Source organism: Tiliqua scincoides, chromosome 12 (assembly GCF_035046505.1).
Source record: "Tiliqua scincoides isolate rTilSci1 chromosome 12, rTilSci1.hap2, whole genome shotgun sequence".
NCBI lineage: Eukaryota > Metazoa > Chordata > Lepidosauria > Squamata > Scincidae > Tiliqua > Tiliqua scincoides.
The window spans coordinates 6,148,163-6,174,640 of NC_089832.1; the positions used below are offsets into that span (position 1 = coordinate 6,148,163).

Consider the following 26,478-nt stretch of genomic DNA (forward strand, 5'->3'; position numbering starts at 1 on the left):
AAGTCCAACAGAACAGTCCCAATCTTAATGTGGAGCTCAACAAACGCTCCAGAAGGCAGTCCGTCCCCCCATAATAAAAAGGATAAAAAGAGAGGTTTGAGTGGCTGGTAAAATGAAACTTTTTTTTCAAAAACGTCTTGTAAACCTAGGTGGGTCCCGACAGAGTGTCATTTTAAAAAGTGGATCCTGGAGCTAAAATGTTTGGGAGCCACTGATCTAAGCTCATTTTAATATAAAATTTGCATACATGCAAGCCTACCCGTTAGCAAACAAAATGTGTAGATTACTTTTGGAAAGTAAATAATTACAAACTACTTGTTTTAGTGACTGTGAAATGATTTAGTAAAAATATTTTATTGTTAACTGTTACCCTGCACAAGCCCGATCTCGTCTGATCTCGGAAGCTAAGCAGGGTCAGGCCTGGTTAGTACTTGGATGGGAGACCGCCTGGGAATACCAGGTGCTGTATGCTTATGCCATGATCTCGGAAGCTAAGCAGGGTCAGGCCTGGTTAGTACTTGGATGGGAGACCGCCTGGGAATACCGGGTGCTGTAGGCTTATACCATAGTCTTTTGAGACTGAAGGTTGCCAACCCTAAGTGCATGGGTCCTTTAGGCATGGGACCCAATTGGGAGCAAATGGTCCAATGGGCGTAAAGCTGGCCCTGGCCCTTCTTTCCTCAGCAACCACCTGCAGGACTCTAAGGAGTGGGAGTGTGTCTCCTCCCCTAGCTACCTCCTGCTCCTCCCTAAATGCTCTTGCCTTCCCTAGCAATTAAACACATCTCCCTTACCAGAGCACTTGCCACCATCAGAAACTGCCTGCCCCTCTTTCTGTCCTGCTCCTTAAGAAACATGGCAGTACTGAGTAGAGTACCAAATACTACTACTTCGCTATCACCTTGAGGCTGGGCTGTAGATCTGTTGAGATCTCCACGTACTTTCAAGAGCAGTTCCCCTGCACTCTGCTGCATCCCTTGCGGTCTCCAAGTTATTTTAATCAAAGAGCATCCAGCTCCCACTCTCTGTTCAAACGAAATGGCTTGCAGGCTTTGTTAGTTTCTTCAGGATAGGCTGTGTGATGTGTTGCAGGGGCTTCTCTCTAATCTGAATCTCAATAGGCATCAGACAACTTTGCTCTCCTAAACAAGAGAAAGGCTTTTCTTTTCCAGCAGGAATTTGATTTTCACTACAAAAAGAAAAAAAATTATTATGTCCTATATATCAAAGCAAGCTTACAGCTCCTGTCTAAGAATCCCTCCTTGCTAGGATTCAACAAACTCACTTGAAATGTCAAGGTTTAGGGGGTACAAAAGCTTTGGAGCATCTCAGAATGTGAATGAAATTTTGTTATATCTGCACTACATACATCTGCACTTTTGTTGATTCTTTGCTTGTTTAATTGTCATGGCTGCCCCCAAAGAATTCTTGGATCTATAGATGGATGGAGAGATGAGAATTATCTGCTCGAAATTCCTAAGACCTCTGTGATGGGGTGAGGCTGAACCCTGCCAAGAAGCTTTATTATTATTATTATTATTATTATTATTATTATTATTATTATTATTATTATTATTAACAACAGTATTTATATACTGCTTTTCAACTAAAAGTTCACAAAGCGGTTTACAGAGAAAAATCAAATAACTAAATGGCTCCCTGTCCCAAAAGGGCTCACAATCTAAAAAGATGCAAATGAATAACAGCAGACAGCCACTAGAACAGACAGTGCTGGGGTGAGGTGGGCCAGTTATTCTCCCCCTGCTAAAAAAAAGGAGCACTCACTTGAAAAAGTGCCTCTTACCCAATTAGCAGGGGTTAAATCTGACGGATGATGTAACTCTTCGACCCCATTGGCTAGGACATGGTCACCTGGGCATCCTTACCTGACTTCTGACCTCTGTCAAGCATGCATGGATGTCCAGTCTGAGATCATGTCAGCTCCTGTATGAGTGGCAAGCTAAGCTGATGCCTTCTGGAATGAATAACAGACTGTATGTTTGGCTCATAATGTGGGTGGTCCTGATGTGATCCCTTTTGGGGGGGGGATGTAGACAGTCTTCAAGAAGTTCTTTTGGGATGCATGATGAGAAAGACAATCACAATCCCTGAGAGAACTACCATTTCCCAGCATTCTGATTGCTGTCAAACTCTGTGGCATAGATGTGCCTATAATTGTGAGATAATCAAGAAAAAAACCTTTGTAAATGCTGGAATACACGTGAAGATAAATGTACACTTCCTGTACCTCGAAAGACCTCTGGCGGGCCATGTGGCCAGAAGGGGCAGGGCTCCCCGACCCAGCGGCCAGGCTCATGAGGAGCTGGGCTGCTGAGGAGGGAGGTTGCCTCTCTGGGAGCTCCAAGGAGGTGACCTGGGGAGGCCTGTTCGCTGTCCTCCCCCCCCCCCCAAACACAAACACTGGATCCGACCCTGTATAATCAAAACTGGAAAAAGCCCTGTCCGATCAGATATCAAAGGATATCTAGTCTGGCTTTCTGTTTCCCTCAATGACAAACCCATGTCTCAGTCTGTTGATTTAATATCCTGCTTTTGGACTCCCAGAGGCATTGGGTTGGTTATTGTGAGAAAGGAAAAACTAGACTACATATTTTGGGGGGTATTTGATCTGGTTGTTGCATATTCTAGCTTCTGATATTTAAAGGTAGCAAAGGTCATGAGCATTCATGACGCTCAACATCTCATCGGTTGAGTATTTTCTCTCCTCTCCTCCTGACTTTAGAAGCCCTTCAAAGTTCCTGATCGTCCTTCCCCCCCTTCATTTCTTCTCCCAGTCTTCCTGCTCCACAACTGGCCCCTTTGATCTGTATTTCTGCTTTTGTATTCTGGCCTCTCTGCTCCTCTGGTGATATTCTTGGATAATCTTCCCATCCCTCTCTAATTTCTTCTTATTCCTTGCCAGTCCTTTGTGGATCCTTTGATGGGCCTTCAGAAAGCCAAAAAGGCCTCTGTGGTACTGGGCCAGTTCTTTCCTGTACATGTGCGATGACATCGTGATGCACTTCTGCTTAATTTCACTCTTTAGCTCCTTCCACCATCTGATCGGGTCGTTCCTTCTGACCTCAGTTAATTCTCTCCAAGTGATAATACACTTCTCTATTAATTCTTTATATTCCTGCTCACGCAGCATAGAGGGGTGCAGTCTCCACCCTGGTTCGCCACAAAGGGTCAGGCGATCGCCGTACAACTCTATGGAAAGGTACCTGTGATCTGACCAAGGGGTCAGTCCTATCCTGCAAGATTGCAGCGTCCAGTTCTTCTCCACCCACACCCTGTCTATTCTGCTGGCCACCATCAGGTGATAGTAAGTAAAACATCCACCTGCCATCTGCGGAAAATTACTCATATAAACCTTCTTGCAACTTAAAGGGAAAAAAATCTAACCCATTATCAATTAAAAGCGCTTTATCTTCTAAATCTAAATTAAGCAAAAAGGCGTTTAGGTTCCTTTCTTCCGGGGTCAGAGGACAATCTTTAGCCAGGCGTCCCGTCATCATATCTCTCAGATTACGCCTATCTTCTATTCTCGACCTGTTATTGAAGTCTCCAGTGACTATGAGGGACCTGTTGGTGATTGCGTAATCTTTGGCCCACAGTTCTTTCCTAGGTCCGGCCTGGATCGGGGTGTAGATTGCACCAAGTCTATAGTGCTTCTGATCCCCGTCCCTCTGTATCCCAATGATGTTAAAATCAAGGATGACCAGGTGGCCTGGGACCACTTCCATTGACCTCTGAATTTGCAGGTCATCTCGGTTTCGTGCTAGAATAGCCACTCCTCCCATCCCCTCGGTCTTATAGGACCAAATGGGTGGACCCCACATCCAGAACGTCTGAGCATTGCTCCTGTCCTCTTCACCCTTAAAATTTAGCTCCTGCAGGATCACGAGGTCGTGGTTCAGATGATTCACAGTCAAGAATTTCCTCTCTCCTCTTTGTTGTCTCAGACCCCTCACGTTCCATGTTAATATTTTTAATTTTAACTGAGTCATTGATATAAAATATAATAAAATAACAGAATTCCAATGAAAAATTACTACTAAAAATCCTACTCAAATCAAATACTTGACGGTTATGGCTTTGGCGACGTCTGATGTGTCCAGTTTGCTTATCTCTGTGCCGTTTCCATCTGTCGCACCATGTGGTGTGCGTCAGACGGGTCGGATCTTTGAACCTCCATTAATTCTACCTCCTCAGGGTTCAGGTCCTGAGGCGTAGGCCTATGTTCAGCTGAAGCGGGGCCTTCTGCTTTCTGGTCTGGAAAGTTCAGTTCGGTCTGCCCCCTTTGTCTGCGGATCAGGAGGATGGGGCGGGGGGCTCTTCTCTTTCTGCACTGTCGCATTGGTTTCCTTTCCTGGTGCCGCTTCTCCTCCCTGTGATTCCCTCTGGGTTACCTATCTTTTGGACACCGTTCCCTTCTCTATCTCCTCCTCCAGCCTTGTGGTCTCCTCTTCCAGCTGCGCCAGCTGCACGTTGGTGATCGTTATTTCCGCTTCCAGCCTCTTGATCTCAAAGATATTTTTGGTGGAGTGTTTCTTTCTCAGTTTCTCCTGCCACACCTTTAGGAAATTATTGGTTTCAACCAGATGCTTATATTTACTTTCCCGCTCCTTCCACAGGTCCGCGAGAATCTTCGGTTTTGTGTCCTCCGGAGGTGGGGAGTCCTTTCTCACCTTCTTTCTTTCCTGATTTCTTGGTCTTTGAGGCTTAGGGTCTTCCTCCCGGGTCCCCGCCTCCCTGGGGGATTGGCAATGGTCTTTCTCATTTTGCCTTTTCCTGGTCTTCTTTTGTTCCCCTGTGCGTTTGTTCCTCCGTTCCTCGGATCCTTCGTGTCAACCCTCTTCTCCCTCCCATAGCCTCTGTCTCTTCCTCCTCTTGCGTCTGGAGTACCTGGAACCTGTTGGTCCCCACGGGAGCCTGGGATGGGGTTTCTTGGTGCTGCGTTCTAGATCTCATACCGCCTCTTTTCTTCCTAGTTGCAGTTTCCAACCACTCTCGTCTCTGGGCATCCGACTCTCTTTCACCCGCTCCTCCCAAGCCCTCGGCTGCAGACTCCCTCCTTTCTTCCCTTCCCGAGGGCTCTCTGTCTTCCTCCTCCTCCTCACATCCCTGTTGCATCAGGTCATCCTTGATCCTCACTGCCGCTGCTCTCTCCATGTCCCTTCGGAAAACCTCTGGGTATCGTTTGTTGAACTTGAATTCCAGGCAGTATCTGTAAGCATGTCCAGACTCGAGGCATAGACTGCAGGTCACCTCTTTACGACACATGCTGGTCCTATGTCCCATGACCCCACATTTAGAGCGCAGCTGCGATAAGCAATTTTTCCTAATGCTGTCAAAGGCCCCGCATTGAAAGCATGCCGGGGGCTGGCCGCTATACCTGGTGGTGCCTCTGTCTGCTCCCATGAAGAAATATTTTTGGGAGGTGCCTGATTTGGCCCGTATACGGATCCCTCTCCAGCGAAATAATCGCCCTAAACACCCCCTCAGTTGTGTCTTTTCTTTTCTGGTGACATTAACACTCTGCACCTCTGTTCTAGCCAGCAGCTGAGATCCTCCACCGGGATAACAGTGGTTCTAAAGAAGACCTTTGTTTCTCCTCTGAAGAGTGGGATGACATTGTACTCTTGCAGAAAGCTTGCGTCCCACTTCGAAGTGGCTCTACAGAGCTCCCAGAAGTGCTGATAGTCCCTTTCAGAGATGAAACAAAGGTCTATCTCCTTCATTCCTGGTGGGGTGATAATTGCCAGGATTTCTTCTTTTGGGAAATTCAAATATCCTTCCAAGAAATCTACTTCTACTGTCCCCAGACAGTTTCTGCTCCACCTCCTTCCCTTTATATTGCATTCGGACTACAAAACGCTGCCGTGGGTCTTTTTCCTTGGGCATGGATTCGTAAAAACTTTCCAAAAAAGTATCATCCTCAAACAATTCCATCTCAGGGACCCAGTTGGCCCCTCTGTTTGAGGCGTTCCCACGTCCGGCACCCATGGTCGCCCCTCCAGATGTGACCCTCGCGTAGGAAATACCTCCGGATGCGGCCTTTGCATAGAAGGTAACTCCCGAGCCTTCGGGTCTCTTGTGCTTGTCTGTTTTCTTTTCTCTTCCCTCCCCATCGCTGGGGCCGGGAAGAGAACGATCCCCGATGTGTGATGCATCAGAGTTACTTACGGCATCTCTCAGTCTGTTAGCAGAGCCTTCAGAGTGAGGTTGCTTTCTCCTGGCTCCCAGGTCTATAGTCTGAGCTGTTCCCCTGGGGGCTGGGGATAAGAATAGGCCCTCAGTTTGGCTGTACTTGTCGTAAAAGGCGACTAAACAGCCACCGGGTAGATGGGACTCGTCAACCTGGGAAGGCAGCTCATCTGAGAGAAGGAAAACTCTGATCCCAAACCTCCACTGCCTTGTGGCTACATCCAGTTATGGAAAAGGCTTCAGGAGTCAACCTCGAGGCAAAATCCGGAGCCGGAGTCCCTGAGGCAGTTCATGGCTGAACACAGTCACGTTCTGGCAACTCCTGCGACGCCGCTGGAACCAACCATATTGGCCTCTGCCTTTCCGTTGGACCATTTCAGCGACGTGGAGAGGGGGGATTTGCTGCATGGGTAACAGCCTATCCTCCATACCTACTTTACCCAGGCTTCGCGCACTGGAGAGGACACTCTGTTCCAGAACCACCATTCAGAGCGTGACACCATAGTCTTCCGAGACTGAAGGATGCCAACTCAAGTCTGAGCTGACTTCCCCGCAGTCTCAGCTCCGACACTGTCCTTGTCCATAGCAGTTTGTCTGCTCTCAGATGCATGTGTTGGTCTCACCAACGGATCTCTGTCCTTCAATGTCTCTGAAACATCACTGGGCCTTGGGGCTGAGTGCACCCAGAGTGGTGCAAACCAGAAGGGTTTTTACGGCATCCTTTCAGCAAAGTGGGAATCTGACAACAAGCTGAGCCAAAGCTTCTTCCTCAGCACTTCTCTCAGAGTTTTCACACCTCATTACCAAAGAACCATAAAGGGAATGGAACTAACACACCATACGGATAAGTGCCACGCGCGCTCTCTCTCTCTCTTTGACAGGACTGTCACGTCTCTGCTTAAAATGTCCCAGAGTTTAGACTGGGGGGCTCAGAGTCTTTCCAGGCTAAAGTCTTGCCCTGCAATTCTGTCTCTAATTAGCATAGCCCCTGCTGTTGGCAAACTGACATCTCCGGTTATGTTATTTTACACCCCTCAAACAGAAGGACGGGTGTGTGTGTTTTTTGTTGCTTTTTTGGCTTGTGCTTCAAAATATAATTAGATGATTGTTAGGAACAATGGCTGATATTTGTGTGCATGTGTGAGGAGTTGAGAAACTCCAAAGCCATTCTGTATCAAAGCAGCATGGCCTCAAGCTGCTGTGCCTATGAATGATGAGCGACATTACTCCCACTGACATCTCTTTGTCAGACTTGCTTGGGCTAAAGATAGACAGAATCCATTTGTATAAATTGTGGCTTTGCCTCCTGAAGGATTACAAAAATATATGGTGCTGGGTTTAAGTCTCAAACCATTAATATAGTTAAAATATGCCATCTTTTTTTTGCCTGGTGAGTACCTCCAAAGCTATCATCAATCAAAACTAATTCACTAAATATACAATTTAAACAGCAATAGAAAAAGAAATACTGCGCAGTATATCACCTGTCATCGCATCAAATGTCTCTATTTGTCAATGGGAGTAACTACTCAAGGTTTTCAAGGTCTGCGATACGCCTGATTCAAAACCGAAAGCCTTTCTCTCTCCCCATTATTACACCTCCAGTTTCAGTTTTCTGAAAACAAATCTTGGTTTTTTATGAGCTGCATCTGACATTTAGGAAAGCAAGCTCCTGATTCAATTCGCATTTGGGAAAAAAAAAAATGTTAGTCCGGATTATGGTGTTAAGCCAAAAGGCAGCCCCTCTCCAATCACCACCACCCTTTTTGGAGGGAGGCTTTACAGTAGTAAGAACATGTACAACAATATTGGTAGATCCACAAGCAATGCGGGTTACATATTGCTCGAGTATCAGTGAATAGGACTGCAAAATCCGGCATCAACAACCTTAAAGAAGCTTCTTGCTACAAAAGACAGCTATTGTTTTTATAGATGCTGTTAGCTGTCTTTGACTAAGAGGCAGGTCATCAATGCTTGGCCAATTATCAATCCAGGTCAGGAGTGTCCAAAGTTTTTGGCAGGAGGGCCACATCTTCTCTCTGACACTGTGTCAGGGGCTGGGGGGGGGGGGAAAGAATTAATTTACATTTCAAATTTGAATAAATTTACATAAGTTCACATAAATTAATATACTAAAGGTGGAACTTATATGAATGAATGAAGGTCCTGCAATAGCTCAGGACCTATAAAAGGCCTTGCATAAAGCAAGGCTGGCTTTTTCTTTGCTGCTGCTACAGCATCATAGACATGAAAGAGCAAGCAGTGGAGGGAGCCCTCATCCCACAGCCAATGTGAGAGGTCAAATAGTCACCCTCATGCTGAGAGCAGTTGCATTGAGCCAGTGCGGGCTCCAGCAAGTTACCGGAGGGCCAGAGGTTCATTGGAGACTGGCGTGTCTCTGAGGGCCGCATTGGGAGTCCTTGAGGGCCGCAAGTGGCCCCAGGGTCAGGGTTTGGGCATCCCTGATCCAGGTCATCAATAAAGGCCTAATCCTGAGCTCCCATGGTGCATGGCTGCGGCGGCACCAAAAATGGCTGCCACTGCATCCTGCATACCCACGGCAGCCTCAGGCAGCGCCTCGGGAGAAGGGGAATTTTGACCCCTTCCCCTAGGTATAGCCCCACAATGGGGTAAGAGCCTTTGAGTCAGGCGCTGAGCCTGACGCAAAGGCTCTGGATGCGGTTGAGCATTGTTCCACTGGTCCCGCCTCCCTCCCTCCCTGCTCCCTCCCCCTGGCATGCCTCCCCCTGCCCTCTGCCTGCCTCCCACCTACCAGTCACACCTCCTCCCTGCCCTCTCCCCACCCTCCGCCTGCCTCCACCCACCATCCCCAGAAAGCCTCCTCCCTGCCTCCCCCCTGCCCCGGTTTGGCGGTCCATGCGACCACCGAGCGGTGGAGGCTGGGTGCCTGCTCAGCACTAGCCCAGTGCCAGCCAGTGCTGGGCTAGCACAGGTGCTCACCCGGCATTAGGACTCGCAAACGTGCCTTACAGTGCGACAGTAAGCACCAGTAGTGAGCCAGCACGTTGAACTCAGAACTGGGCTCTCATTCATTTGTTCGAATAATACATAATAGGGTGTAATCCTAACCAACCTTCCAGCACTGACCCGGCCTCAATGCAGCCCAAGGTAAGGTAACAAACATGCCCTTACCTTGAGGAGGCCCCCTTGACTGCCTCCCCACTGGAGGATGCAGTGCACGCCACATTGGCACAGTTACGTCATTGCTGGAAAGTTGGTTAGGATTGTGCCCATAGTTGATTTTAACCTCTGTTAAAACCTCATAGTTGCTTTTAACCATAATGATATTCTTTGCTGCTTCTTTATACAGATCGCACCACCTTTTCTTTTTGAAATGATATACGAATCCTTCACAATATCCTGAGTATCAAAAGATGCTCTCCCCTCCCCTTTTGCTGGCTGTCTGAGGTTTGTTTTGAGCAGACTGTGCTACATCTCAGGACTGAAGTCTTCTGTCTTCAACCAGAGCTACACTGCCACAAGGCCTACAGCGCTGGGATAAATGTACTTGGCAGGGAGATTTCTGTTGACTTCAACTTTGAATGAAGGAGGCAGAATTACTCTGCTCCCAGTGGTTAGATTTTAAAAGCCTCATTTAGTAAAGGCATGGATGGAGCAGAGAGGCCAAGTGTTTGTTAAGTAATGCCAAATTTGCCAAGTGCAGGTTCACTGACTATTTAAGCACAGCACTCCCTCCTTGGTGCAGAACTGGCCAGTCTGGAAACTGCACAAGGAGGCATAAAACTGCTTCTAACATAACATATCTGTACCTGGCTCAGCAAGGAGAAATGGGAGGAAGATGTTGTTTCTCCCCTGATGTCTCAGAGGCAACCAGCCTGAGTTCTGAAGCATGAAATACAATTGTCTTTGCCTGGACAGGCACTGAAGTCATTATTTATAACCCAGATTGCATTCCCTGTCTGCACACTGGTCTGTACACTTTAAAGATGCTTTTCATCTCCCAGGATACCTCCAGCGGTGCAGGGTCATCTCTCTTAGCAATGAGAAGAGCTGAGCTCTCAACCCTTGCACCATTCACGATGCGCTTGAGGTCCTAAGCTGCCCTTGTTGTTTCCTGATCCCATCAAAAGTTTGGCCATGGTCTGTGCCAGGAATCTGGGAAGGGGTGGGAGAAAGAACGAGCGAGAGATTTTATAGTCAGGCGGTCCTCTTCCATCTCTTCCTTTATTCATAAAGTACCTAAAATCACTAGGTGCTGTTCAGCAAGTTTTTAAAAAAGCCAATTCCCTGCCTGCAGCTTCACAGTATAAAAATGAATGAAACAATAGAAGGAAATGAGAACTGACAAGGAAAAGGGAAGACGGTACAGTGGTTTTGAGGCTCTGTTCTAAAACACGGTGCTGGTGAATTTATATATCCTCATCCCAACTGGCATTAGTCCTGAGTGAGGTCCGACATTTGCCGAGTAGCCTGTCACTGGCAAACAGCCTGCTGCCCCCAAAACGGCACTATAATCATCATCATCATCATCATCATCATCATCATTATTAATAATAGGTATTTATGTACCGCCTTTCTTGGTCTTTATTCAAGACTTTATTCAAGGCGGTTTACATAGGCAGGCTGATTAAATCCCCGTAGGGATTTTTACAATTGAAAGAAGGTTCTATCTTTCAAGAACCACAACATTCAGATGTTTCTTTCCGTTCTGGCTTCACATTCTGGCCTCCATCCTCCCACGCTCAGAGCAGATGGAATAGCTCGGCTTCAGCTTGTCAGCTGCTTCAAGGTCGCACGGTGCCGGTGGCCTCGAACTGGCGACCTTGTGGATGTTATCCTCAGGCAGACGGAGGCTCTACCCTCTAGACCAGACCTCCTGCCCTATCATTTGCATAGGGCACATAGAAAGGCAGTGTGGGACAACCATCAGTCTGTGCTCCCCACTTCATTCAGATTAGACCCTGCTGCACACCAGTACTGGAATTGTGGACAAGTCCTCTTACCTTGTTATTAAGGTCCAGCTCTGCCAGTGAGCTCTGTTCCCTCCCCAAATTCTTATTTTACTGGATGGCCAGACACCAAGGACCATCACCTTCTTTCCCAAAGTCACCAATCAAATGCGGAAGCCTGTAGTTTGGAGATGTGAAGTACCACCTCCTTTGGCCCATTCTAAATCTCCCTCTGATCAGTTTCACTAGATTACCATTGGTTCTAGTGTTGTGAGAGAAGGGAAAAAATAATTTTTGTTCTCTTTCACCACATCATGCAGGATGTGGGATGTGGGCAGGAGGTCTGGTCTAGAGGGTAGAGCCTCCGTTTGCCTGAAGATAACAGCTGAAGTTCCCCAGTTCGAGGCCACTGGCACCGTGAATGGCAAGGCCTTGAAGCAGCCGACAAGCCGAGCTGAGTTTTTCCATCTGCCCTTTGGCCGCCCTTCAAGTGAGATATGAAGGATTGTCAGCTTGCGTGGGAGGAAACTGGAGGCCAGAATGTGATACCAGATCATAAAAGGATCCATCTGAAATGTTGTAGTTCTTGAAAGACAGAACCTTCGTCAATTGTAAAAATCCCTATAGGGATTTAGTATAGCCTGCCTGTGTAAACCGCCTTGAAATAAAGTCTGAGGAGAAATCTGAAGACCATGAAAGGCGGTATATAAATACCTGTATTATTATTATTATTATCATCATCATCATCATGATGCATAATTTTATAAATCTCTATCCTGTCCCCTTAGCCCTCCTTTTTCTAAACTTAAAAGTCCCCCAAATCCCAGGTGGCCACACTGGTCCTTTAGAAGAAAAATCCACAATCCAATGCACCATGATGCTGTTAGATACCATACCATCTTTGGACTGATTCCAATGAAGGCACTACCCTGCTTTTAAAAGTCCCAAATATCTTATCAGAAAGGTGCGCCAGCCCTCTTGTTTTGCTGCCTTCTGCTGCACTGTGTTCAGCTCCAAATCAGTCTTTCTGAGATGTGGTGACTAGAACTGTACACAGTGTTTCAAATGTGGTTGCATCTGCAGTTTTGGTGTTGTGGGGAGTTACCATCTGCTAGGACAGGGGTCTCCAAACCCCGGCCCGAGGGCTGGATGCAACCTGCGGCAAGCCTCTTGTCCCCTGAAAGTCTCTGGCTCACTCAACTGAACACGACTGGAGCTGTGCTCTGGTTGCGTCTGGAGGCTGTTCTGAGGGTTGGAGAGGTGAAATGAATGGGCCCATTCATTCATTTATTCACTCATCTAAGTTCCATTCTAATTTATTTATTTAAATTTTGTATCTAAATTTTTTCCCCGCCCTCAACAGACGCCAGATGTTTGATGCGGCCCTCTGGCCAAAAAGTTTGGAGACCCCTGTGCTAGGAGAACACATTTGTACAGCACAATCCTATACATGTGTACTCAAATTCACTGAATTCAGTGGGACTTACTCTCAGGTAACTGTGTATAGGATTGCAGTCAATGTCCCCCTTGCCCTGGAGTTCCATCAGTTTTTTTGTCTTTCTAAATGGGATAACAACAACCCCAGATCTGGAAAGCTTCCCAGAAGCTTCCCATCTTCCTTTCTAATGCAGAAAAATTTATCCACACTTGCTAGTCTGTGTAATATTTGACAGTATGTCACTCGAGACATCAAAATGAAGGCAAGCTGGCTAGATTGCAGTCCATGTTTCCTTTCTGCTCTTCCTGTCACATCTCAAAAATGGTTTTGTATCCTTTCCTTCTCTTCTCAGTCATGAAACAACAGACATAAAGAGAGCTGGTGCCTCACACAAAACATTCTGAGATGCATTCTCTACCCGCAGTAAGGGGAACTTGACGGCAGATTAACTGAAGGTGCATGGATGAAATGGGGCACTCCTTATTTGCTCAGGTAAACTTAAAATTTAAAACAAAAAATTCCAGAAATAAGTCATAGGAAGCTGCCTTATATTGAGCCAGAACACTAGTTCATATAGGTCAGGGGTGTCCAAAGTTTTTGGCAGGAGGGCCAAATCATCTCTCTGACACTGTGTCGGGGGCCGGGGAAAAAAAAGAATTAATTTACATTTAAAATATGAATAAATTTACATAAGTTTACATAAATGAATATATTAAAGATGAACTTAAATGAACATATGAAGGTCTTGCAATAGCTCAATGCCTATAAAAGGCCTTGCACAAAGCAAGGCTGGCCTTTCCTTTGCTGCCGCTGCTGCATCACAGATGTGAAAGAGCAAGCAGTGGAGGGAGCTCTCATCCCACAGCTCACGCAAGAGGTCAAACAGTCGCCCTTACGCTGAGAGAAGTTGCGTTGGGCCAGTGTGGGCTTCAACAAATCTCCAGAGGGCCAGAGGCTCATTGGAGACTGGGGGCTCCCTGAGGGCCGCATTGAGAGGCCTTGAGGGCCGCAAGTGGCCCCCGGGCCGGGGTTTGGGCACCCCTGATATAGGTGATTAGTATTATCTCCTGTGACTGACAGAGGCTTTCCAGGGTATCAGGCCCTTCCTCCATCTGTTTGGAGATGCTGCGAAAAAATGACCATGAGCATAAGAAATATATGCTCTTCTTCTTAACTATGGCCTCTCCCCGAGTGGCAATCTGAACTGATTGCTGAGTTTTAAGTTCAAGTATCCAGTTCGGGAGGTAGGAGGTACAGTTGGCCCTCAGTATTCTGAGGGGTTTGGTTCTGGGACTCCCCACGGATACCCATAAACTTGGATGTTCAAGTTCCTATAAAATTGCATGGCATTTTAAATTGGCAGGTTTTAAGACCCAGAGGTGGTCTTCCTGAGCAGCAGGAAGGTGGCTGCATCTCTGCTGAAGCATCTCAGTTGGAGGGAGCTGCTGGGTGAGGCGCAGTGAGAGGCAGGGAAGTTACTTACATATGCCACATGGTCACTGTGACTTGAAGCTGCAAGGGACTGTCTTCCATCCAGAACGGATGATGCCCGGAATGATGTCTGAAGGTACACAATCCAGTCACCTTGCTACAGCTAAGTGGCATAGGTCTGGATCTGGATCTGGGTCTGTGCTTGCATGGAAGACAGTGACATTGTACGGGGTGAGGACTGCACCAGGTGACCTGCGCTGGGGGGACACCACTGCTGGCCAAAAATGTTAAAATCTTGATATTTTGTGTCGGAGTGGGTGCGCTGACACAAGCGGCTGTGTGGAAGCCGCCGCGGAGGCTTCTGCTAGCCTCTGTGCGTCGGCGCATCTAGATGTGTCGATGCAGCTTCCTCCCACGGAGGTGCAAACATGCTTTACGGCACGTTTGCGACCCTCCCGGGGCACTTTTGCCGGCCTAAGTGCCGGTTAGGATTGCGCCCTAAATAAAGTTAAAGGGGGCGACACTAACCCTAGTGATGCCACTGCATTTAGGCTGCGCATATGATACTGTAATGTATTCTGTATGGCAGTGGTCCTCAAACGTTTCCGGCCAGTGGCTCCCTTGACCCTCGTGGCTGTTGGCCATGACTCCCCATCGTGTTCCTCAGAGCTGGAAGTGACATCATTAAACAGGAAGTGGCCACAAATATTAACTATATTAAATATATTAAATATAATATAATATTTATTATAATATAATATAAAATATTAAATACATATTAACTATATTAATATTAATTATATTAATCATATCATTAATTAAATGCAGATCTTAAAAATATATTATTAATACACAGCAATATACATGCTTTATAAATGATCAGCTGCTGATCACTGTTGGAGACAGGATGCTGGAGTAGGTAGGTTTTGTCTGGTCCAGGAAGACTCTTTTTTTTTTTTTTTTTAAACTTTGTAAGCATACCAATAGAATTGTTTAATCAAATGAACTTTGTGAACAACCAGTCTGACCAACATTACACACACACACACACACACACACCCCTGTGGACCCCAATCCAACTAGTCATTTCTCCCATTCTCCTTGGATAGGATTAAACCCTTTATTAATTTGATGAAATTAAATTTTTCCAGCAGCTGGTGGGGAAAACAAAAACAGACCATGAAAATATATCAGAGCTGATAAGGGTTAGGTTAGGAAGCTGATTTGTCTCCTATACTAGGAGATGCACAGCTCAAGCCTATGCATGTCTACTCAGAAGTAAATCCCATTAGAGTCAATGGGGCTTACTCCCAGGAAAGTGTAGATAGGATTGGGCTGGCATTCACTTCATCAATGGCTGATAAGTATACCCTTCAAATAGCAAGATTAATCATTTTAAAAATACAGCCTTTCAAACAACAAGATTAATAAATCACTTTAAAAACACTACCCTTTTCCTGCTCCTGGCCAAGTAAAGTGTGTGCTTCTCTCTCCCCTCCCCCTTTGCCAACTGCATGGAAACAACTAAGACCCCTGGTGATTGGTAAAATAGGAAGCATTTTATTTGGGGAGGGGTGGAAAGCGGGAAGGTTTGGAGATCGAAACAGGGGAGTGGAAATGGGAGGGGGTTGAAAAGAGAGATTTCACTTTGATGAGAAGCGATCCCAGGCTGGGAACTAGGAACCAACCAGACAAGGATCAGCGAGGGTTAAGGACTGCAAGCCGAGCATGCTCGGTACTTGCCAGTTGGGGGTTGAAGTCTAAGAGCTTTGGAAACAACATGCAGTGAACACAGAAGGCGGCAGCCTTGGAGTGGAGGGAGAAGAGGGCAGGGCGGCAGCAGCCACTCTCGCAGCTGAGCAACTCCCATTTCTTCTGCTTTAAAAAAAAGCGCAGACAATAGGCAGAAGACGGGCTTGTATTCTGCCCAGGGGTGTGACTGTATCGCTGCAAGAGGACATCCTGCACCTCCCCTTTGAGTTCCTGGTGCCTCTCTAAAGAGCCACGCCGCACAGTTTGAATAACACTGCTGTATTGTCTGGTATGGGAGGAGATCCATCATGCGTGTGGTGCAAACCCCAGTGACACTTCTCATGGAAAAGCATCTCAGAACCTCATGTATGCCACCTGGAGCTCCATCATGCGTGTGGTGCAAACCCCAGTGACACTTCTCATGGAAAAGCATCTCAGAACCTCATGTATGCCACCTGGAGCTCCATCATGCGTGTGGTGCAAACCCCAGTGACACTTCTCATGGAAAAGCATCTCAGAACCTCATGTATGCCACCTGGAGCTCCTTGGGTGAGAGACAGGACTGAACGCATGAAGTAGCAGAACGTTGTCCTGATGGATTTATCTCAAAAGTTCATCTAAAATACTGATCTCCAAAAGGTCCTATTCTTTGCTCTCATTGTGCACCTGGAATCCAAACTAGTTATGGCTGCACTGGAACTACTCAAAATGTTTAATGCATCTTCTCAGCAGGGCTGAATAAGGTTTCCTCTTGGTGATGATTTTATGACACTCCTTGAGAAATAGTTCTCTGCTCATTTACATTGCCCTGACTTTCTCTTACTTTCAGTGAACTTCAAAAGGCCTTCTGTAATGTCATTGCACACCCATATTTTGATTGGCTTCCAGCAACATGGCAGCAACCTGTTCGCTATGTGACTGGTTGGGGTCAGGCTTATGAGTTATCTAGAAAGGAAAATAAAAAATAACAGCAGTCAAAAGGAAAAAAGATAAAACTGGGGGGAAAACAAAACAGAAAAGGTACATGAAAAGGTGGATATTCACAGAACCAGCATTTGGGAGGAAATATTTGTCATCCAAACTGCTAATTGTACTTAAAAACTGAAAATGGAGAATAGCATGACACATTCCTTGCCTTTATCTAGTTTGTCTAATTGCCAAAACAGACCTGTAGAAAATCACTTCGTTCAGATTTTGGCAGCTCTAAGTGGTGAAATTGTATTAAAAATATGCAGAAAATGAGTTATATTTTACCAGGCTCTGGAGCAGCTTGGTGGAAATAGAGCAAAACAGCATTTCTCTGCTGCCTTCTTCATTAATTTTACCTCCCTCAGGAGAGATAGCAAAAAACACATTGTCCATTCTTGGGAACTATCAGGCCCTATTATTTAGAATGGAAACTTGTTCCAAGCGCACTTTACTGCAATCCATCATCAGATCTGGGAACAGAAAAGAAATTAACCTTTTTGCCACCACTGTAAATCTGGAGAAAGGGAAAAACATACACACAAATAAACTAAAAAAAAAAAACAAAACCTAAAATGAGTACAACTGGAGAAGTCATGCTTTTTTCTCCACAACTAGATATACGGGGGCCCTCCATATCTGTGGATCCCATATCCATGGATTCACTTATCTGCAGATTGGGTCAGCTGACCCCCCCCCTGCGCCCTCTCCGTGCATGCCCCTTCCAGATGCAAGAGAGTTCTGCTCCTCTCACCCTTGGAGGGTCCTCTGAGCCAAACAGAGGCTGCAGACGTCCATCTGCAACCTCTGCTGGGCTCAGACTGAGCCTTAACGTTAAAAAAAAAAATTGGCAACTTCCACTTGCTCGATGAAACTAGAAGGGACATTTATAAGGCCTCAGGAACCTGTGCCTCTCATTTCCATTGCCCTGGTAATGGAGAAGTCTGAAAAGCCAGGATGATGTAGTGGTTTGGGAGTCAGACCTGGAGGATCCAGGTTCAAATCCTCACTTACGAAGCTTCCTGGGTGACCTTGGGTCGCTATCTCTCAGTCTTGCATACTTCACAGGGTTGTTGTGCTGACAAAAAAAGAGTAGCAGCTATGTACACCTGAGCTCCCTGGAGGAAGGGCAGTATAAAAATGTGAAAAAATAAATAAATGAGATTTGCTAGAGCCTCTTATAGCACTATTTCTGATAGATCAAAAGGAAGATAAAAGAAAACTCCCTGAAAACTTCTTCCTCCAAATTAAACAACATCTTTTAGTTTGGGTTGCCACAAAGGAAAGTTTTGAGAATATGAAGTACCCTCTCAAACCAAATGATTTATCAGAATTACATATTTTTCTCTTGGTCAAATCATCTTGAACAGGTATCCAGGGAAACAAGAGAATTTAATCCAGAAAGAAGCGAAATACTTGAGATGAATAGTCCAATCTAAAGATTTTTAAAAAGTATGCTTGTCTTCCTTTTTAAAGGTCTCATTTACTGGTGCAACATTTCTCCTTCGACTGGAGATGTTACTGCCTCAGAGCTGCTGATTCCACAGTAACATCAACTTCCCAGAGTTGTTACCCAATGAGGAATTATATAAACTTTGGCACATTTCAGATGCTGCCATTAGTTCGCACCAGTCTCTTCTGAAATGGCTTTCGATACCCAAACAGATGGAAGCTTCTGCCTTTTAGTACCTCTGCTGTGTTCAGTCTATGAGAATGATAATTCAACTGACTTTTAAAAAATGTGGCTCTCAGTCATCATTGCCAAATGTTTCTTGTTCCAGTGTATAAACAATGCATAGTGTGTATGCATGTAGGAACCAAGCTTGCAAATAAACCTTGCACAGAATGTTCCTTTGCTCATACAATTACTGTTCTGGATCTTCTGTTACCCTGGCTTATATGCTGGGTGACCCCCATGGGACCATTTGCAAGAGTGTGCCAGGTGCCTGCTTACATTGTGATCCAGCATCAACTGAACCAAGGATCTGTGGTTTACACAGCGTGTGGTCGGTCTGTGGAACTCCTTGCCACATGATGTGGTGTTGGCATCTGGCCTGGACACCTTTAAAAAGGGATTGGACAAGTTTCTGGAGGAAAAATCCATTAAGGGGTACAAGCCATGGTGTGTATGCACAACCTCCTGATGGGCTATGGGCTATGTCAGAAGGCCAGATGCAAGGGAGGGCACCAGGATGAGGTCTCTTGTTATCTGGTGTGCTCCCTGGGGCATTTAGTGGGCCGCTGTGAGATACAGGAAGCTGGACTAGAGGGGCCTATGGCCTGATCCAGTGGGGCTGTTCTTATGTTCTTATGTTCTGATTGTAAGAATTGGCACCTCCATGAAGTGGCTGTGAATCTGACCACTAAAGGCCCAATCCTATCCAACTTTCTAGCCCCTGTGCAGCTGCAATGCAGCCCCGAGATAAGGGAACAAATATAATAATAATATAATAATAATATAATAATATACAGTATTTATATACCGCCTTTCTTGGTCTTTGTTCAAGACTTTATTCAAGGCAGTTTACACAGGCAGGCTTATTAAATCCATGCAGGGATTTTTACAAATTGAAAGAAGGTTCTCTCTTTCAAGAACCACCACATTCAAGGTGTTACACTCCGATCTGGTTTAACATTCTGGCCTCCATCCTCCCACGCTCCGAGCAGATGGAATAGCTCAGCTGCAGCTTGCCAGCTGCTTCAAGGTCGCACGGTGCCGGTGGCCTCGAACTGGCAATCTTGTGGATGTTAATCTTCAGGCAAATGGAGGCTCTACCCTCTAGACCAGACCTCCTGCCCATGTTCCCATACCTTGAGGAGGCCTCTGTGACTGTCCCTCCACCGCAGGATGAAGCACACGCCCCATTAGCACGGCTGCACTGGCACTGGAATGTTGGATAGGACCGGCACCTAAGTGAACCCTCAGTATTTGCAGGGTCACTGTTCTAGGACCCCCCACGGATACAGGATTCCACGAATAATTAAATCTGTGGGAAGGGGGCAGGGTTGTGGCGTCACAGTCCCTACCTGTGTGCAGCCTTCCTGTGCCTCAGAACACCTCCCAGAAGTCACCAGCGCAAACTGGAAGTGCCCTCTAGTCGTGTCAGGGAGGTTTTCTGAGGTGGCCTCCCCATGCCTTAGAACACCTCCCAGATGTGACTGGATGGCACTTCTAGTCATGTCTGGGAGTTCCCCTGAGCTCAGCATCTGCGGATATTCATACCAATGGACAATGAGACTGCGAATAAGGAGGGCCCACTCTGTGATCTCAGCAGTTCTTTTTCGGAACACTACTCGTGCACATCTCGGCTGCCATGTATATAGGCCTCCTATGGAGGCACTCATTTATTAAATCAGTACCTCCAATTCTTTCTGGTTCAGAGGACACCTGGATGGTGTCAGGGATCAGCTAGGCTGGGAACCCACCAGAAGCCCTGACCGCTCATTACTAGAGACAGTAGTGGCACTCAGTCAGGGTTCTTTAATTCTTAACAAATTCTTTTTGGACCAAATTACCTAGCAGGTACTGAAATCACAGATGAAGTGCAACTAACACATTCAGGTACTACGGCTGTTTCATCAATACTAGATTAGATTTTCTCAACAGTACTGCAATGAAAATCCCTAATTTGCCTCAAATTTTTATTTTTCATTAATTTTGGATTCCTTTACACCTCAGAGGCTTCCATGATACTTCAGCATCCTGAAACGACTGTTGACCCATCCAGATGCAATAGCTGTTTTTATGGTTTAGGGCAGCGATTTTCAACCTTTTTAATCTCACGGCACACTGACAAGGCACTACAATTGTCAAGACACACCATCAGTTGTTTGTTTGTTTTTTTTAAATTGACACTGCATATCACACTGCTCATGGCTCTTAATGGCTCTACTAATAAATGACCCTCTCCCAAACTCCTGCAGCACACCTGCAGATCAATGTGGCACTGTGGCTGAAAATAGTTGTTTTAGGGTTTTATTAAGCATCATCGTCTTCCACAAAATAACTGATCAACAAAGAACTTGGCTTTGAGTCATTGGATTGGACTGGGAAATTCAGGAAGCCAGGTGAACCCCCCCAGTAAATAATCCCACAAGTAATTTGGTGTTCACGCCCACAGGCTATACAAAGGCCACCTAAAGCGGGGAATGGTAGTTCCCTCCAAAACCCCAACATTCATCTTGGAGAATGATGTACGCACCTCTGTGGTCCAGCAAAGGTCTGCCACCGCTTAGAAATCTTGTGCAGAGGCTCCTTGAGTGGAAGGCTGCCTTGCATGGTTCCAACCTGATGTGACATGCCAGACTGCCATTAGGGCCATATCTGACAGGAGACCGCAGGACAAGGAAAAGGAATAGGGATCCATTGTCTGTCCTTAGGCAAGCAACAGTCTGGGCTAAAGCCAGAGCCTACCTGGATCAGGGTTTGGACTGGTTTGACCCCGGGATGGAAATGAGATGCTCACCTTAGCGCAGTGGTTCCCAAACTGTGAGCTGTGGCTCCCCAGGGAGCCACAGAAACCAACCAGAAGAGCTGCAAAATCCTTGCAAAAAACCCACAGCCTAAACAGTTTATAGAATTGTACCCCTACTGGGGAGCAATGACCAGCAATGGCTCAATAGGCCAAGGGAGCTGCCAGATGAAAAAGTTTGGGAACCACTGCTTTTTTGGTTTCCTGGCTCAGAGCGGGTGGAGCAATTCAACTTCTTTGATCCCATTTCCAAGGGTTGACAGTGAAGAAACTGGGGGAGCTTGTGGGTGAATCCTGGCTCTGAGCCAGGGTGGTTTGCCCAGTGGAGGGCACAGGAAGGCTATCTGTCTCCTCCTAGTTAGGTGCCTGCACTGAAGGGGTGGAGTTGAGTCAGGACCCACTGCCATCTGCCAATTGTTGCCTGGCACTGTAATTTCAGATAAATCATGGCCCTGTTTTCTTACAAGATTTGTGTCATGCGTGCTTTGTGGGGGGATACATGTGCAAGTGCACTCAGGCAAGTTGCTGCAGGAGTGGCATCAGTCACAGAAGAAAGGGAAGCGTGACACTCAGTTTCCCCCACCACCCCTCCTGTCAGCAAACCTGGAACCTGCCCAGTTTAAGTGAAGTGGGTTGGAGAATGAGAGGTGCCAGTTTGTGGGGGTGGGGGGGGGACATTTCTTGTCCAAAGATCCAGAGGAGAAACAGGGGAAGTGGTATTTCTTGGCCACAATGCAACAGATGCTGCTGTCTGTGTGACGCTCTTTCCCAGAAAGGCAGCTCTAAAATATAATTCATAATTATCACAAAGACTGTGAAAACATGCCTTCGCCACCTTCCCGTGCACAAAGGCATTATCCCATGCACATTATTGACTCTCAAAAAAAAAACCAAAAAACCAAACAAACATGCTCTTAGCGACTGTCCTAACTGCAGTCACTGAACAATAAAAACAAAAAGATGATTAATGGATCAGCCATCTACATTGGGACACATCATAATTTTGGTGTTCATTCTCAGTTTCTGCATAAATACTGTCTGATTCCATGAGCTTTTCTATCAATCAAGCTCATCTATAACGAGCACTATACCATCACAAACCTCCTAAAAGAGTTTCGTGGAATCCGAAATCAAGATTTTAACATGAGGATAGGTTATTGGTTTTAATATAATTGTTGGAGTGAAAGTTGGGGTGGGGGCAGGGAGAACTCAATACATTCCAAATCTTAATACCCCAAAATGTAATTTACTTGCTTGAGAGAAGCAAGGAAAAGAGTGTTGTTGAATCTTTTTTAACAGACGCTGTGCAGAGATATTATTATCCCTGTTAGTGAGCTTTTTTTATATATATAAAACAGGAAAAAATTACAATAAGTTTGTGCCATTTTAAAGTAGCTTACTTGTAAACAATTTACAAGGGGCACAATCCAGCCATAGTTTATTCTCGTCAAGTCCTGCTGATGGCAATGGAGGTATTTAAGAAAGAAAGACAGTGGTGTATCTAAGGGATGGTATCTAAGGTAGGACACGTGTCCTGGATGCCACTTAAAGGGGAGCAGTTTGTATTAAAGTCAAGACAGTGAAGGCTTTCAAGAGGAGGAGGAAGGGGATAATAATAATAATAATAACTAGGTGTTTATATACCGCCTTTCTGGTCATCGGATTACTCCTCTGACTTTATTCAAGGCGGTTTACATAGGCAGGCCTTTCTAAATCCCTCAAGGGGATTTTTACAAGCATAGAGGTTCTCTCTTTCAAGAACCAACAACAGTTCAGAATGGATCTTCCTGGTTTGGTTTCACTTCTGGCCTCCAGTTCTCCCACACAGGCTGACAAGTAGCTCCATCTCTCCCATGGAGGGCAGCCAAGACGCTTCTTGATCACACCAAGAGCAGGTAGAATCACTCAGCTCAGCTTGTCAGCTGCTTTGTGGTCTCGCCACTCTCATCCGTTCAGGGAGCTGCCGGTGTCCTCGAACTGGCGACCTTCTGATGTTATCTTCGGGCTAACAGAGGCTCTACCCTCTAGACCAGACTGGCAAGGCCACCGAAAGACGAGAAGGTGACCCAGAGAAGGGCAGCCAGATTGAAAGGCTGCTGCTGCCACTTCTGCCTCCTTGGGAGAGGAGACCCAGAAGTGACATTCTCAAGAGAAGAGGACCCAGAAGTCATTACTGTCCATGACCCGTAGCTATGCTGCTGATGAAAGAGTCGCCTGATGGAAACAGGCCAAAGTCTTTGTAGCATCCTATTTCTTGAACGAGCCACGTGGTTTTAATATAATTGTTGGAGTGAAGGTTTGGGGAGGGGGGGCAGGGAAAACTCACTTTAATCTGGGAGCTCAGAACACTTCAAATGCATTAGGGCCCAATCCTATCCAACTTTCCAGCACCAGTGCTACCAAATGTTTCCATACATTGAGGAGGCCTCTGTGATTACCTCCGCATCACAGGAAGCAGTGCATATCCCATTGGCAAAGCAGCACTGGCACTGGAAAACTGGATAGGATTGGGCCCTTAGTAGGGCAAAGTGATGATAGCATATGATCCATGACAAATTCTGGGGGGAAAAAAGAAAATAATCAAACCACATTTCCTAAAATGGGGTGGCCACCTATCCCATTGTTACAGACATAAAATTCTGCATACAAACATTACATTCAGTATTTTTAATAATCATAATTAAATACCAACTGCTTTGATGAGAATTCAATTCAGAAAGTTGCTCAGAAAAATGTGTGTTTTAACGAACAGTTTTAAAATATCAACAATTATCAGTAATTTCTTCAGGGCTAAATAGGGAAAAAAATTAGTATCCTTTCTGTGACAAATATTGTCACTGTTTTATTACTGGGATGTTACTATCTAGAGCCCAGCCAAGACTACCCATGGTTTTTTTTTCTATAAATTTTCTCATTAGTTCCAAAACCCTTCCTGCAGTCTTTAGCACTCCTTATGAAAATGTTTATTGGTTCATTTACATTGCCCTCATCACATAATCAACTTTGGATTTGCCGGCAGCTATCCTTCTGGTGGAAGGCCCCAATCAACCTTGAGATTGCAGTGCAGGGATAGCACTGAAGCCCCCCCTTCTGAACCCAATCCAAGTCCTGATCAGAGCCCACCCCGCAGCATTGTGGAATCACTCTTCTGACCATGTAATCAGTGATGAGATGGGATCATCCAACTGATTATTCCAGAAAGGGTTGTTAGCTTTTCAGGTACTACAAGTCTCTTTGTGATTCCTGCTACAACATTCACATCACACAATGTGATGAGGTCACCATGTGATGAGGTCACATCACACAATGGCAGGAGGTCTGGTCTAGAGGGTAGAGCCTCCATTTGCCTGAAGATAACATCCACAAGGTCGCCAGTTCGAGGCCACCGGCACCGTGCGACCTTGAAGCAGCTGACAAGCTGAAGCCGAGCTATTCCATCTGCTCTGAGCGTGGGAGGATGGAGGCCAGAATGTGAAGCCAGATCGGAATGAAACACCTGAATGTAGTGGTTCTTGAAAGAAAGAACCTTCTTTCAAATTGTAAAAATCTCTATTTAATAAGGGATTTAAATAAAGCCTGCCTATGTAAACCGCCTTGAATAAAGTCTTGAATAAAGACCAAGAAAGGCGGTATATAAATACCTGTTATTATTATTATATTATTATTATTATACAATGACCTTTCTAGATTGTACACAAATGTGAATCAGTCCTAGTGTTCAAACTACCAAATGCTACTGAATTCCTGAATGTTTTGCTGTTGAAGGAGTTAAAGCATGAGTGGGCAAACTTTCAACTTTAGGGAACCTAGACCTTTAACAATTGTACAGAAAGGGGAATTTCAGCAGGTGCAGCTTGTCAACTCACAGACATCAACTACACAATTGTTAAAGGTCTAGGATCCCTAAAGCTGAAAGCTTGCCCACCCCTGAGTTAAAGGATCATTTTCATTGCCATAGGCAGACAGATAACTGGGTGAGTAACACAAAGATTTGGAAGGAGTGGTTTGCTATGAGTTTTAACATTCACATTCCAGAAGTATTTGTGAATTCCAGATTCAAATTCCACTGTATTAAATTTACTCTAGATGAGGATATGACCAGCAAATATGCAGTGCGACACTGAAAAACTACAAGTAACTGAATATATGAATTTTGAGAATACTGTGACTTGCCAGTGCTGATTTATGGATGCCGTTTTGCTAATGGGAATAAAGGTATTATCTCGTCTATAGAGGATAAGGCTCATAAGTCACTAACACGTAATTTATGCATTTTAAAATATTTCACTGTCAAGATACCTTATGGGCTCTGTAAATCTGCACCACATGTTACTCTGGGCCTCAGAGGTAAAAAAAGGAAAGAAAAGGTAAATGTAAAGAAATGTAAAATATGCAATAATACGTATCATCTCACAGTTACGATGGCTCCTTGGTCATTCAAGTATTGCAAGCTTTATGCTTTAATGGGAGCTTCTATTTTGTTGGGAACAAGCAACAGAAAATCAAATGGGCAGCAGCAAACCCATTCAGAAGCATTTCAGTTCTTGGGCAATGGATACGGCTGAAAAGAAATACTTAAGGCTTGCAAGTTTCATGTTAAAGCTCAGTGACTGTGCCACAGTTCTGGTCCATTAGATCTACAATACAATGTGCAGAGTAAAGAGATGGATGGGTGGATAGATAACTAGATAAAGTGGGGGCGTAATGCTATATATTATACCCAGTGCAGTCCCCCGAGGACATAATTTGATCCCTGTGATTAAAGTTGAAAGTAGCTTTTTTCCCCCTACAAATGCCCATTGCCAACACATACGTGCTTAAACCGAGCAGCACAATTTTTCTAGATTGCGCAAAAGCTTTTCCATTTAAACCCAGTATGTTCTAGTAATAATGATAATGTCACCACTCTCTTAAGCATTGCCTCCATTCTACAGCTATTGTGTACAGGCAAAATTGCTAAATCATGCTTGAATAATGTAATTATATTCACTAAGGCTGTGAGTATAGGAACCACTTTGGGTAAATATAGATGACTGTTTAAAAAGGGATAATTTTGCTATGATGTGGAAGAAAATATGAATATAAGAAGCTTGCCTTACACTGAGTCAAATCATTGGTCCCCTACCTCACTACTATCTCATTTGAATGACAGCAGCTCCCCAGAGTCTCTGATATAGAAATTTTGCATCCAAGCATTTTCAACTGGAGACACCTGTTCTGCAGGCAAATAATATGCTCTACCACTAAATCTAAAGCTTAGACCCTATAATTTTTCATG

At 45.4% G+C, this 26,478-nt stretch overlaps 1 protein-coding gene and 1 pseudogene across 1 annotated transcript in view; one reads left to right on the forward strand and one right to left on the reverse strand.

Moving 5' to 3' along the window:
• Positions 1–26,478, reverse strand: part of IL1RAPL2 (interleukin 1 receptor accessory protein like 2) — a 516,704-nt gene that overhangs the window by 162,737 nt on the left and 327,489 nt on the right. The gene's annotated exons all lie outside the window — the stretch shown is intronic.
• On the forward strand, positions 352–472 carry LOC136663291 (5S ribosomal RNA; annotated as a pseudogene).